This window comes from Columba livia, chromosome 2, assembly GCF_036013475.1.
Source record: "Columba livia isolate bColLiv1 breed racing homer chromosome 2, bColLiv1.pat.W.v2, whole genome shotgun sequence".
Classification (NCBI taxonomy): domain Eukaryota; kingdom Metazoa; phylum Chordata; class Aves; order Columbiformes; family Columbidae; genus Columba; species Columba livia.
In genome coordinates this window covers 12,749,590-12,765,563 of record NC_088603.1, presented here as the reverse complement: position 1 = coordinate 12,765,563, position 15,974 = coordinate 12,749,590, and positions in this window count along the sequence as shown.

Here is a 15,974-nt window from a genome sequence, read left to right as displayed (position 1 = left end):
CATCACTCAGTGATCACCAGTAGTCTTCACAGTATCAGCTGTTCTTGGGCTTAATAGTAAACACTCATCAAAGTCTGTGATTTACACTAGAGAAGGATCTTTCTCGTAGTTTCTGTTTTAAGTGGCACCTTTATTTCTAACATTCAAGAGCATATTTCAGTCCATATATTAATTTAACCTTTTCTTTTTCATGTACACATTCGTATATATGTGTTAAGGATATTTACTGTCAGTTATCACTCAGTCCTTCTCTGCACACCTGGGTTATGACCCTGGGAACTGCCTTGATGTTGTTTTTTGTTTTTTTTTTTTTTCAACTTTTAGTCCTGTCTTCATGCTGTTCTGGGTATTACACTCCACAAACCAGCATAGTTCAGGGACTAGTATGTGCCATTGCAGTCACATTCTGTAATATTCCTGTAAAATGTCTCTTTAACATGACACCAGTAAAAATTCATCTGGCTTTAATGAAGTCAATATCAAAGAAAGTTGATATTTTTATATGACTTTTTAAAAGCTTTAAAAAACAGTAGTTAACCATTCGTATATAATATATTTTTTATCACATTCTTTCCCACTGTTTTGCTGTTCATCATCTTTGATGAGATGAATACTACCCTTAGATGGGTCAGGGGTAACTTCTCCTTCTGTTTGGTATGCAGCACAGCATCAGGTCCTCTGGATATTACTGTATATATGAATTAGCCAACAGTACAAAAAAATCACTGCATCTAAGCTCAAAGTGTATATCCACTTGATCTGTGGTGTAGAACGACTGTGTATAATAGAGACACCTGAATGGATTTCCATCAAAGTTAACACTTCCTCTCTTGTTTTAAGTACAAGTCTGCTCAGGTCAAAAATTAATCCTCTCTCACAGAATATATAATTGAAAATGACATTGACGAGGTAATTATCAAATGCACAAAGTTGTTTGGGTTTCTAACTCATGGTGAGATAACCTGAAGTCTCATTAAACTGATTGTCTTCAAACTGCTGGAGGTGATGAAAGAACTCTATTGCAGAACACAGCTTTGACTGAAGACTGAATGAGTTGACATTCAGGCAAGAATTTGTCTTTGTTCCATATTTGATATTGAAGTTCTTCCTGAGGTCTATAAAATTGCATAGAGAAATAAGGGCCAAAGGAAATAATTCCTTTCTTCTGGAAGTACTACAAAGTCTTTATTTTAATTAGGGAACAAGCATTCAAAAACAAAAATCCAGAAGATACTCTAGGAAATGCTTGACAAAAGACAATTTCACAAAGGAACATGCCAAAGGACATTATAAAAGCATATTTCAATTATTTTTAGCATAATTTCCTTTTCCACACATTTATTTTCAGGAGGAAGGCAAGCAGAAGTTCCCCTTTATTTACCAAAAGTTTTATTGTTAAAGTTATTTAAAGTGATGAGGTAAAAACAACTACTTTAGCAGACACAAAGTCTGTCTAGAAGTTTATTGAAGGAAACATTCACATGACTGTGAATCTCTTTCAGTGACACTTATTCCCACCTTTGCCTCTTCTATCTTGTTTTCCTTCTGAAAGTGTCTAAAGTTCTTCATTGTTTTGATATAAAGACTGGTACAGTGATGTGGCTCTGAGACCATCCCTATTTGACTCAAAGTTAATGGCTTGAAGTATAGTATATTCTAATTAAATATTTATAAAATGTTGGTAACTGCTGTTGAATAACCATCATTTCAAGATGTGGTCTGTGTCAAACAGTGTGCATGGGTTTAGTCCACCTTGCTTGCTTTTTGTCAGGGTGAACATATTTCTTTTATAAAAGTGAAAGAGAACTGAAGTGGAATTTCTTGGCTGCAGAAGGAGTTTGCTCTTTCCTGGGGTAAAGGGTTAAATGATGGGACAGAAAACAAATCTGCTCTGGATGGAAACATACAGATACAAAGCTATGACAGGGACGCAAAGAAAACCAGAAAGTCTCCTCCAGAAACTGTGAGTCCTCAGCTTTCCCGAAGGCTACAGGACAAACCAACAGACAGGGCTCAGAAGTTATGGGGAAAAAAAATAAAATATTCAAGCCATCAGAAGGCACCATATAGAACTGGCTGCATTGCAAAAGCCACTGGTTTATGTGAAATAAACCCTGGTAGAAGGAAACTCCCTTGAACCTACTCGGCAGGTCAAGATTGCTTTATAACCAATTTTAAAATTTTTGCTTTGTCTTTTCTCTTTGCCGACAGTTTTAAATATTCTAGCTCATGGCCTAATAAGTACAGCTTTTAAAGTTATAGTAGCCTGTGTTTATTATCTCTGGTGAAGTAACTATAAGGAAAAGAACTGAGGCAAATCTAGGCCACCTCTCACATCTATCCCATAATTGTATGTGAGTTTTCTTGAAGAGGCAGTATGTTAGTCACTCATTGCCTACCGTAAGCTTTACAAACTTTCTAGATTTGAGAACAGTTCAGTTGAGGACACTTAATACCTACTGCCAGTGTTAAAGTTCAGCATGTATCCCTCTTTCACAAAACGGAAAATATCTGTAACTTTCTTAATGGTAAAGATAGAGAGGCACTAGAAAATATTACCAAAGGTAGCTGTAGAATCTCAGTCATATGATTTTTTAAAAACATGCTAGACAAGTGCCTGTTAAGATTTTTTTTTTTTTTTTTGTATAAATGACCCTGCTTTGGGCAAGGAACAGACTAGACGATATCCCATGGTTCTGTTCCCTCCTGTTTCTTTTTACGAGTCATTCCAAAAGACCAACACACATCCATGTACAAATCCTTCTTCAGAATACTTTTCTCAGTATGACTTACATAGAACAAAAGTCTGAAACATTTGAAATAAGAAAGTTGTACGTAAGCTGTTTATCATTTGGCTTACTCAAACCTCTGAAACACAAATCGGATAAAAGACCCACAAATAATTAACCTTCAGAAAAGCATAAAAAAGACCAAGGACAATATTACTGAAAATACACAGGATTCTTAATTTCCCCAGGTCAAGATATATCATTCTACAGCTTTCCCAAGCTTCATTAAGAGGATGAAATACATGATGCAATATTTAGAGGAGTCCTGATCCTGTGAAATATCCTATTGTCTTTCTAGCTTAGTCTTATCACCTCACACTCAACTATTAAAAGTTAAAAATCCTCTGGGTGAACTCCCACCTCCCATATGCATATTGTTCTCACAAAGCTTTTCCATAATCTCTGAACTCTTTTTGTATCAGCCCCACGACAGATAACCAGCTTCCACAGAGATTTCTTCTTAGCTAAGATCATAGAGCTTAAGTTTGTCATATCCTACATAACTAAGCATTCCAGCTAAAGTATATTTATAAAGCTTGAGGCAGACTAGATCCTTTCTTGTATTGTCAACAGACTCATTAAACATTATCTTCTATTTCTTTTGCAGGGGAAGGCTGGGAAGTCACATGTGGTGTACTTTGTCCTTAAAAATAATCATACTGTCATTTTACCATTCGTGGGTATGAAGGAGAATTTTTATTTTACATATAGCTTTAAAGAATTACTGTAATAAAACTTCTTGATAAATAGCAATAATTAAAGGAAGAAAGCCCAGAAGGAGGCAACAAAACAAAGGGCAAAATGAAAGGACAGCTTCAGGAAGAATAGAAACCAGAGAAATTTTGTAAAGAGATCTCTGGCTTGGAGGAAAGATATTTTAGTTCTATTTCTGTCCCTATTGTTGACCAGCTATGTGTGTTAGAAACCTCAGCTGACTCTTTTCTATACTCAGCGTAGATCTCAGCATCATGTCACCCACCTCCTGGGTGAAAAATGGTCACTCTCCACTAAATGGAATATGAAATTCCCTGCTATCAAGGCACTAGCATTCACCAGTAGCAAAATCCAAGGTTGACTTGTCCTACAGCTTTCCTGTATTAATATTTCTGTGTCTCTTTGAGCTTCTGGCAATTCTCAGTTCATGCTGCCCTATATGGCCTGTGGACAGGGTTACTTGGAATTTTGCTATCTGGGCTTTTTTTATTTCAGTGGCTTAGAAAAGCTGCAACTAAGGACCTCTATATATAGACATTTACAGTTAGAGACTTGTATGTGAGATAGATGCATGTGTTCACACTACAGTCACTAGAGATCTAGTCAACACAGTCTAAAGGACAACTCAGTTCACCGTAAAGTTGGCATCTATGCTTGGTTAGTCATAATGTCTGATCACAGATCCACAGACCAGAGAAAATAAACACCCTTCGCTTCCATAGCCTCTAAATGAGTCTCTCTTCTGACCCACCATCTGATCTTTGAGCTGTTTTTCCAGTAGTCTGTCAGGTTGTATGTCTCCAGAGCATTCTTCATCACATCTAAAATAAACCCTGCATGCTATACACTGTCCTTTTTTTTCCGTTCAAACCACCCAGCCAGTGTAAAGCGTAATAATCCATTTACAATAAATGGTTGGCATTTACTTATTGTCTGTTCAGAATAATTTCTTGTCTTTATCGAGTTTACAAAGAGAGAAAAATCCCAAACAGCCTTCATGTGTCTTGCACTGTACAACAGCAGGAAGATGGCATTTTACTTATCTCCAATGTTGTTTTTGCTGAAGCACTGACTAAGCCTATTTACATATGCCCACAAATGTCCATCAATGTCTTTACAATAAAACCGCGTTAAACCTTGCAATTTTCTCCTTTGTCTGCAAGCATTTTTTCCTCTTTCAAATGTAATTTCAATATATCAAACACCATCTTTTTATAGCTTTTTTAAAATAGCTAACCCAGGATTGTCTGGCTCTTTTCACATAGGGAACATAACTAATACATTTTCTTTAGCAAATCTGTATTTTTTTTTAAGTAACCTTAGACAAATAATATTAGATAAATTCTTTTTCCCTGATTTTCCCTGCAGAACCTTAATAATTGCTTCCCCTTTTAACACCTTCTAAAATCTGACAAATAGACCTTCTAAAAATGGCATGTTTCCTCCAGGTAAAAATGTGCTTTTCCTTCCTCTGAGATCATAAATAAGACTGTGAAAAACACTAATTTTTTTTATTTTTTTTTTTTTCCTAACAAATGTGAAACTCATCTTGTTCAAATGTTGAAACAGATTGAAGTTGAGAATATGCAAAATAAGAGGTGACTATTTTATCATATGAAAAATGTATCGTATCACCACAGCCTTTACATAAACTAGGGTAATCTGACCTGCTGTCACATAATAACACAGGCCAAATAATACCAGCTAACTCCTCATGTATCAAACTGATTAATCTCACTTAGGATAGAACATCACTTTTAGGAAGACATACACTATTGCACATTGCACAATACTCCAACTGCAACCTCTTTAACGCAGAGACCTCCCACTGCTCAGACAGCACTTAGTTCAAGCAAATTTTGGCTAATGCCTAATTTTCCTAGACATTAAGACAGTCTACTATTTTTTTTTTACCTAGACTAAAATAAGCTTATGCTGTCCATCAGGTTTTTCAGCTCTGATTTCTTATTCAGAATTTACTGGTGATGTATATCCAGACCCAATCAGTCTCCAACCCAAGAACCCAAAACCATCTTTGTTTTGCTGAGCAGTTAGGCTAATCTGCCATGTCAGTAGACAGGGAAAATAATATGTCATTAGTTGTCCTAAATCATATTGTTCTCAAGCTATTTTGAAGGAGCTACCATATAGTAATAAAACTGGATGCTGCCATGGCATATTTCTGCCTTCTCCTTAGGAAGAACATCATCAGCTGGGATTCTCCCCACTGTCTGGGATATTACTGCTGGATGAGTTTTATAGTTACTTCAACATTCACCTAAGTGCCCTTTCATTTTCAGTAATTTTAACCTGATTTGGGACTAAACTGTGGCTACTTCTGAATAACATACATTCATAGATCCTGCAGGATAGCTGCCTAAACCAAACAGGTTCTGCCGGCTGGCACACTGCTAACAAATTGTGACATGGACTCGCTCTGAATGAGGGAGAGACAGAATGTGTCTTATGAACAGCATGAATTTTCACATTCTCAAGTCACTTTCTTTTTATATTAAAAACAAACAAACAAACAAACAAAAAACACCAAGGGGGGGGGGAAAAAAAAAAAAGATATTTTAATCTGCATCTGAAGGAGAGATAAATGCTACATATGGGGTCAGTGAAATATACAGAAGAAAAGAAGAGAAGGAGAAAAACGTGTCTGTTATGGTGGCCAGTGATTTAAAAATAGATTTATAAGCATACCTGTAAGTCTGATAAACGTTTGTTAGACATTTATGACAATAATTTGAATGATTCAGTGAACTGGAAATGTTTATTTGACCCAAAATGTTATTTCAAACTGAGGAAAGCTATTACTGACTCTGCTGTCCAACAAAGACCTTTGGTCTAAAAATGGATGTAAGAATTACAGTGCACTAAATATTTCAATTAAATATATTCAGAATTATAGTTCATTTTCTAACTGGAAACACTTTGTTGCAAGATTTGCCTGGATTTAATTTTAAAAATTATATTCTAGCTAATTGACCCTCAGTTGCTTTCCAGGTTTTATTTACTGAGACAGGTAAAAAATTTTTTTGGTCAACTTGTTTTTCAGTTTGGTCAGTGAATTTAAACTTTAGAAATCTTTAAAATACTAGCTAAGCAATGGTTGTTTTTATAAATAAGGTGTATGAGTTTCTCTATGTGGCGGAAGTAATTTGAAACTGGAAACTGCTCTCTATTTGTCAAAATGCCTTCCTAATGTAGTTCACAGGAAGCTAATTCACCTTCTGCATGAAACAGGTGGCTCCCATTAATTTTTTGGGAACCTGTCATGTAAGAACTTTGTACAGTGATTTCAGTTGCAATTGTTTGTGTCCTACAACAGAAACATAAGGCCATGTGAGCTGAAAAATCTCTGTCCTGCAGGACAGAATTATCTACATTACAGGAACTTTCTGTGACTCAGAGGAATGCGCTCTGCAGAGAAGGTGTATTTTTAAGTCCAGAGGTCTGTATTTGTAGCTTAGCTTTAGATAATTAAGATCCATGTTGTTTATAATTTTCATACTGTGCAAATACCTGTTTAAATATGACGGTAACATTAAAGCACAGGTTAGAATTTTCTTATACTGAAATAATATAGTCCTTACAAATTAAGTCTTAATATCATACAATTAAAAGCAAAGCATAATAATCGAAAATTCTCTCCTATTTAATGAGGCTTTAAAGTGATTACAGGCTTCTTAACCAATACATTGACCATGCCCACTGCATGACACTATCATATTAGCCAAAGAACATTTATTATAGCTTTTTACAAACCTGTACAACTTTAATTTAAAGTCATGCATTCTAATGTGTTTTGACAGGTAAATTGCTTGCCTTTTTTCCTTGATAGCCAACCATATAAATAATGCATGCATAGTAATAGCTAGAGCAATAATGTAAAAGTCAAGTGAGGAGACACATACAGCATGTTAATGATAAAGGTGCACTACCCATTTCAAAGAGGAAGAAAAATTAAACAACTGTAAAGTATGTGAAAGAGAAGAGCGCAATCCTTAAAAACCAGTTTTTAAATGACCGTGGTAACTGCCAATGAATAATGGTAAGGTATTTACTAAAGCCGGTTGTAAACAAAGACATTTTGGCATCCTGAAAGTCTTTCTCTTCTAGAGTGAGGACTAACTCTGCATGTAGAAACTAAAGCACGAGGTGCAGTATATTTTAGGTCAGTAAGGACTCTTCCTGATTGCTTAGTCACACACTTGCACTACAACCTTACTGATTCACTGAACTTCTCCATATGAAGCTCTATGGCTTGACTAGGCATGGAGTCCAACAGGAAGGCCCCTAGTCTCCATCTGAAGACCTCAAGAGAATGAGAGATCAATAATTTGCCAAAACAAGCTCTTATTGGGCCACATAAGTTGGGTAGCCAGATCAACGCTAATGCTGAGAACTAGATGTGAATAAAACTACTTTTAATATAGGAAAACTTTATTTTTGCAATCTGTCATCCTTTTTTATAGGTAACCTTTCACATTTTGAACCGGGGGAATGAAATACTACAAACCTTTCAGAAGAGCCTGAACATTTTCTGACACACTCCTTTCTTCTGTGCCTTAGGGTCTGGTAGCAGAGTCATTGGACATTATTTAGACTTTACAATCAAGTTAGTCAAGCACTGCCAATTCAGCCCTTTTCTTCTAGCTACAAATCTGTTGCAAACCTGACCTGATTCTTTTGTAGCTCTTACTCACATGACATGCACTGAGTAGTACAGTAAAATTCTGAAGCAGTTATTTGGGACTGACCATGTTCATGGCCAGAAATAGCATTGGTACTTGCTGACAAATGATAGAAAATAATTACTTACTGTCATGGGCATTTAGAAGATTTTTTTCCTTGTTAAGCCTTTCAGATTTTTCTTAACATATTGAAACACAATTTGGTGAACATTTACATTCTTTTCACAGAAAACTGACATGTTTCAGTCAGGTCATTCCTGAAAAGTAGCCAAAACAGAGAATACCCTGTTTTAAGATACTGCATAGGTGTTCAAATGGATTGCTCTACCAGAGCCTTCTCTTCCTTCTGATAGACACAGATCCCAATTTAGACAACACTTCTCTGAAAAATGCAGCCAACTCAAACTGCAATTCCTTATTCTGAATACAGCTGGGTTACACTAGAGTAAAAACAACAGGGGGATAAAGATGACACATTCCTCAGTTATTAGAAACACAAGCAGTAAAGCAACTCAGTCAATGGTTCCTAGTTTTACAGTTTTTGTCGTCTTATTTGATCCATTTAGAATAATTCAGTTATTATCACATTGTATTCCAACCATGGAAATACAGTTCACTTTGAAAAGGTACATTTTCTGCACACTTTTTAAGAAAATTGGATATTTTTTCTTACTCTTAGAAAACACTTGGACTAAATCATACACTAAAAAAATACTATTCTATCACTCCCACTTTAAGGTGCATTTTTTATAATATGAATTTTGTGTCAATTATTTCCATAATTGGTTCTTTTAAATAAAGGAATATAAAGGAAAGTGGTTTGAAATGCAATTATTATTTAAATAACACCACAGATGCAGAGACATCATCTTTTGTTTTGTATTTTTAGTAGCTGCCAGCATTCATTGCTGATCAGTTTATCAGCATGTTTTTTAAATGCTCATATCTTCCCAGACAAACTGTATGATTAGCCATTTAAATACCCCCATTTTGTTCTTTTAAACAATTGTTATAAAGAGCAACTCTTTGCTCTATCAGCAAATGATCTGAACATGAATTATGCAATGTGTGCTGCAGTTATAAATAATCAGAAAGAACTGAAAGGAATGTTTAAAATATATAATTTTATTGAAATAATGTTGAAACACACTTACAGCACGTTAATAATAATAATGTTATTTTAGTATAAAGAATGCCTCTTCTTTGCAAACAGATAATCTGTCCTTCCCTCTGTCCATTCCTCCCTCCAGTGGACAAGGGCAGAATGGAAGGAAGTTCACAAAGGCTCTTACATGCCAAAGCTGTACATAGACATAATCTATGATACTGAAGTGAAAGAAAATATCACAAATATGCTTCCTGAAACCATTTGCTGCCTTCTGTCAGCCTTTGACCATAAGACGGTTTCTGTGTGTGTGGTTTCCTGCTTTTCTTCTCTGGATTCTCCTGAAAAGTTTATTTTAACGTCATCAACTCTGCAGATATTTTCAGTTAATATTTGTATTATTAGAGTATCTTGTAGATTATGTCTATAGCAGCACTTTTCCCACCTTAAATTTTTGACTGTTGCTGACTTTAGAATTAATGGAATAATCAGACAGTGGAATTCATTGTTGTCATGTTGTGGCCACATCAGGGGGCCATTTGTACTCTAATCACTACATCATCTAATGTGCAAAAAACATTTTTTCTTGGTACATTCAACAATAGATCTCATCATGCAGCTACCTCAGCCTAACAAGATTTCTGTTTTGGATAACAGTGAAAGCAAGTGAGCTCTTAACACACTGACTTTTAATTATTGAGATTTCTCTGCATCTAGCACTAAGATTTTCTACGTATTTTTCTGAATGAGAACTTATTTTTGCAATGAGGGCAAAATTTGCACATTTCCTATTTACCAGAAGTATGCCTGAACAAAGTGATCAGTTTCTAAAGGGAGTTTGTTGGTCTCTCATTAAAAACTTGTAGTTCAATTAACAAAAATATATTTTTTTTATGGGGGCCTCCTAAGTGGTGATGACAAAACTGAACGCTGCTGGAAACTTTTTGTCTTTTCTAATTAAAAGTTAAAATTAAAACAAAATATGGAAGCTCAATGATTTTTTAACATAGTGGAGACATTTCAAAGTTTGTGGTGTGGCCCTTGAGTTCCCCAAATAAAAATACTTTTAGATAATATTAATAAAATCAAAAGACCTGTCATTGAGATGAAAAACAGGTCCTGATTTTTCTCAGGACCAGGGACTGTGGTTGGATCAGAGGTTACTGAAAATCACTCAGATATTGGCAGGACTGGACTCTGAACCAGTAGAGAAGTTTGGATTTTAGTGGAATCAAAATAGCCGTTGACTTCACCTGCTTTCTGTTGATTTTGAATAACAAACAAAATGTTTGTTTTCTTGCCAATACCATAGCTGAGATCAACTGAATTGTACTTAAATGATGCTTCTGATAACAATTATTTAACATTCTAAAGGTCTGAGAACATATGTGAGACCAATTGTCCAGAAAATGAAAATTGCAGTATGGCCAAAAGGTTTTATTGTGATTACAAAGCAATGAATGCATATTGCTCTGCCTAAAGAGGCAAAGCCCTTAGGAGTCATTTAAGAAACCTCTCATTACTTGGTACTTTGTGGGGGTGAGAACAAAAGAAAATAAACTGAACAGGCATAAGAGGAACAAAATTTCCATATCAATTTACTGAAGCGATGGAGGGGATGGAAAACCTCAGGAGATCAGACTGAGCTTACTGTACCAGGTAAGAGCAAAACACAGTACATTTTGAGTAACGTCTGTGGAGGAAGAAAAATAATGTGGAAAAGCATCTTTTCTCACAGAATTCACAGAGTCCACTGAAACACAGGCACTGTCAAATCCATGGTGCCCATGTTTTAAAAATGTGCAAAACCTGTGCTAGTTGTGCTAGGCAAAGTCTGTTTGGAACCTTAAATTTTTAGATAAGTGTGTCATTGCATCCAAGTTGATACATCCTGCTAGATTACTTTGAATCCAAATTATGTTCTCAATGCAGTATTATTATGTGGCTTTTTGGAGAATTTCTGATTACATACGACAAAAAACTATTAACTTTATTGCATTCGACACATTATGGCTTTCATTTCCATGAAGTCTTCCAGCATAAGAAGTTGAACAGCAATTTAGGACTGTGTCTGAGACACAGCTCTGAAAAAAAGCAGCCTTATAAAATTCACAGTGGATTCTAGGTTGCAAAGCAAGCACAAATGAAAGTAACATGAATGATATATTTTAGAGGGGAAACAGAATTTGTATTGACATTTTGGCCTTGTCTTGGAAGAAAGGTAGGCAGTGAACTTGCAGTGTCCATTTACAGCAGGCAGCAAATCCTTACAAATACTTGCATCAGGGAAGATAACAATAGCATGGCTCCATTTAATTTTATCCAATTAAGGGCATGAGTCAAGCCCATGAGGAACTGAATCACCGCAGCTGAGAAGTCTGTTTCTGTGACAAAGCTTAGACAACTATGTTGCTCATCTGCAGTGAACTTTGTACTACAACTAGCTGATTAAAGTCACCCTAGTGTGCAACACATTTCACTGAAGAAAACCGTTTGCCCAACGAGGAGAGTTGTTAGAGAGTGCTCTTTAAAGTTGACAGAAAATCCTGTGAAAGTTTTAACCAAGCTTTTTCCTTGTTAGCTGGTAAAATATTAAAATTCACACATCTACATAACCTCCTTATATTAACCCATTTTATACATACTAAAATATTTAAGTATTACTATATGTGATATTATGAAATTTGCCCCTGTCTTGTTCTCAAGGATTTGAATAGGAACTGTATTATCAGAATGCTTAGCTTTGCTCTGAAAATCTGGCAGCAGGTGAACTCTTTTGATGTTTCGGTAATTGCTGATCTATTCCCACAGCTGAAACTGCCATATTCTTTTGGGGAGGGTAATGTATTATTCTGTGCTATTAATTGCTTATAATTTCAGCCAGTAAACTAATCATGCTCAGCCAGTATGGTCCATTGAACACTGTCACTGAAAGAACAAGAAAACAACAATCATAGTCAAAATACTTAAGCAGGAGTAGTAGTAGTAAATTTAATCTGCAGTACAGAAAGGAAAACAAACAAAGAAAACAACAAAACAAAACAAAAACACACCAACCAGAAAACATAGAGAGATGAAGGGAAGGAAAAGGTTCATTGCTTCTGACTCTTCTAAACCCAAAAGGGATGTTTTTAAAGGAAAAAATAACAAGCCAGGTGGCACTCTATGCACTTGTACACTTTGATTGAAGATCAGAGTCTTTGTGTTTAATTTCTTATTATTTGTCTTTCAGAGGTAACATAATCTGTGCTGGCATCTGTTTCATTTGACGAGTTAATGTAGTCTCCATGGACTTACTCTGACAATGCTTTGTTGTGATTTGACAGTGTGGGTGTCATCCCTAATGACATACACAACCATTGCTGAGTCTGCATTTTGACATTTAAGTGGGCCCAGCTGTGAATAGATATCTAAGGTGTTTATTTGCATTCACGTTCTATTTTGACATTGTATCATTTTATTAGGTCTAAATTCTGCCCTAAGTAGGTTATTCCCAACCAGGGATAAAAAGTTCTTTGAGTTTGATGCAAAATTTGATCTCTATTAAAGAAAATGTAACAAACTCAGTATTTTAAAAATATTGCACTTCAGTGTGAGAATTATTTTCTTGTAAGAACAAGTTTTCTTGTGAGAAATGTGCAAGACCTTAAAATGGATACGTGCTTTTTGATTTTGTTCTAGCATTTGTGTATACCAGGAAAGGACAGCTGAAGTCAGAGGTATTATTAGAACTAAAAACGAATTATGATGTCAGAATTGGGGTCCATGATGCCAAAGAAAATGTTTTTGTTATACAGGCAATTGTATATCCTTTATCTATTCATATATATCTTTAGATGTAAATGTCATCTATATCTTTAAAAGTACATGTGTGCATCCATTTTTGTGTATGAGTATACCCTAATATACAGTGGGTTCATGAAGGACTTAGTTAAGAATGAGAGTGAATTTTAAACTCTTCTCTTTTTCTGTGAAAGGGGAAAAAAAACAAGCATAACAAACAAACAAACAAAAAACAACACCAAACCACAAATACTCAATCTAGGAAGAGTTTCTAGAATCCTCATGCTACAAATATACACATGCATAGATAAATATTGATACTGAATCTTCCAAATGCAAAGCCTGTCAGCTTCAGAGTCTAGATCTGAGAATGAACCTATGTGTGCTAATTTCCACCAGACAGTTCCCTTTTCTTCTCTGCAGGTTTAAAGTCCACATAAATAGAGTTTGTTAATGTCAGGAAAGCTAGATACTTTGATTCAATCCTCTATGTGGAAGAGCAAAGCGTTTTTAACATAAGAAATATAATGCATACTATATTTTTTATCTATAAACACAGGTATATTTGTATGTGTGACATATGTTTAGAAATAGAAGTTTTATTTTATGTATTCCTTTATGTGCTCTTTATACTTGTCTAAAAATCTTAAGTTTATATTATTTACTCCTCAGTGCTTTCTCAAATACTGAAACACTGGGGATAGGAGGAGGAGAAAGAAAGATAATATAAAAATGACAGAGTAATTATCTCAAGAAGAAAATCTAACACAGTCTGTTATTATCACCAATTTCTTTTGGATTTACTCAGCAAAATTTGACAGTTCAAATCATTGAAAGAAGTGGTGAAAACTGAGGTACTAAATCTTCAACATTATGCATATTGGAATTGGTTTCTCCTGTGCCAGCAATTACTTTTCAGCACAGGAAAAGAATCGCCACTGCAATTATGTGATGTATGATTTAGTGAAAGCTATTTGACCTCCCTTCAAATTCTATCAGCTCAAAGTCCACGCAGACCAGCAAGTAAACTTTCATGAATGTGCTCTATGTAAATCAAAACCTATTAGATCTGTGTCTGGTGTTAGCATCACAACAACATTTACTGTAAGTACCTAGAGAATATAATAATGTATCTGTTACTTCTGGAGACTGAGACCAGGGGAACTTTCTGTTTTCTGTACTACTCTGTTGATAGAAAATGGAAAGTTGCCAGTACCAATCTCAAGTCAACAGAGGAATTTTGCTATGTGTTACGTATTTCTAATAATTATACAAAAGAGAGATCTATTTTCTCACCACCTTATGTCCTTTCTGCCCCTGATACCTGTTGTGTAGAAATGCAACTAGCAGTCTTCCGTTGTTTGGAGAGTATCTGCAAGGGCTATTGAAGCAATGCCTAATCAAGACTGAATATTGAGTAAGTTGATTCTGAATACTTAGTTAATTGTGGTACCTAGCTGAATGGGGCAGAGGGACTGGGAAGGGAGAGGAGAAAAAAAGGCAATAAAACCCTAACCTTTCAGTGCAATTTTCAAATGTATCTTCTGGATGTTGAAGGACCTTATTGGGAAATACTGACTATCATACCACAAACAGAAAAAAATGTCCAATTTATTAAGTCTGTTGATGTACTAACACCGATAAATTATAAGCTTTGTTACTTGCAAGACACAGTTGCTAGAAAATTCATGACTACGCATTTTGCTAAGCAGATGAAAAATCTACTTTTTAAATTTGTTCAGACTCTGGAAGGTCAAGTACAGGTTACTGGCAGAGGGAGATAGTGAATCATTCCAGGAGGTGCCTATCTAGCCATGGCTGCACAACCAGCAGGTCTGTAAACCATTCTATTTATAAATCTACTTTTGTTTCAACAATGTGAAGCTTCTGCAGGCCATGCCTGCAACATGCAGAATAAGAAGCAACAATGAGCTCCAAAACAGACGTGAGGCAAAGTCCTAGAATAGGGCAAGAGATTTCATAAACTGGTAACTAAAAGGCAATATCTCTCACAGTGCCTTGCATTACTTCTGGTTTTATAATGAAAATTTAAAAGACCATCTAAAAGTGGTGGAAGAAGGAAAGTACCAACCTACCTGAAACACTATCTTGCTTTTATTAAATTTTAATATGGAGAAAACCTGGAAGTTTTTACTTATCAGTCAAAGGCTGTATAGACAAGAACAGGCAGTTTGAAGACTTTGTTGGGAACATTGAACAACAGCACAATGGAGGTTTTCTAAAGGAGACAGGGAATGAGTTTCTCTTTCAGACAGAAGAGTTCTTCATAATCAAAGTCACCATTTTTAAAAAAAAACAAATAAAATACTGTGATTATTGTGGGTTTGTTTTGTTTTGTTTTGTTCTGTTTTGTTTTGTTTAAAGGAAACAACATTTAAATCTAATCTCTGGAGGCAAAACCAGGAAGGTTTTTTCAAAAGTTTTAATAATCTTGCAACCGCTTGCCTCAGTGGTTCTAATGGACTCTTTGATGGACTGCAACAGAAAGGTGAAATTCTACCTGGAATATGTGGGCATAAGAAATGCCATATTGAACATAATGAAATGAAATCCCAAGCCACAGGAAGCTGGTGAAAGTCATGTCATTAGGTCCAGGATTTCACAGTTGTTCTCATCAACCACTTTATTGCCACCTTTACAGATACCTGCACCACATTCCCACACATATTGCATGACCACTACTCACAGATGTTTTAAGCCATCAGTTGGATGTTAAAAAAAAAAGGAGTTACTTACAGCATGATTTGGTCTAGTATGACTATTTTTTTTCGTGCATAGGAAGATAAAATTACGGCATCTCACAAATGGCGTAGAAAAACGGACATTTCACAAGTATCGTAAGTGTATTCAAAACCAATAAAT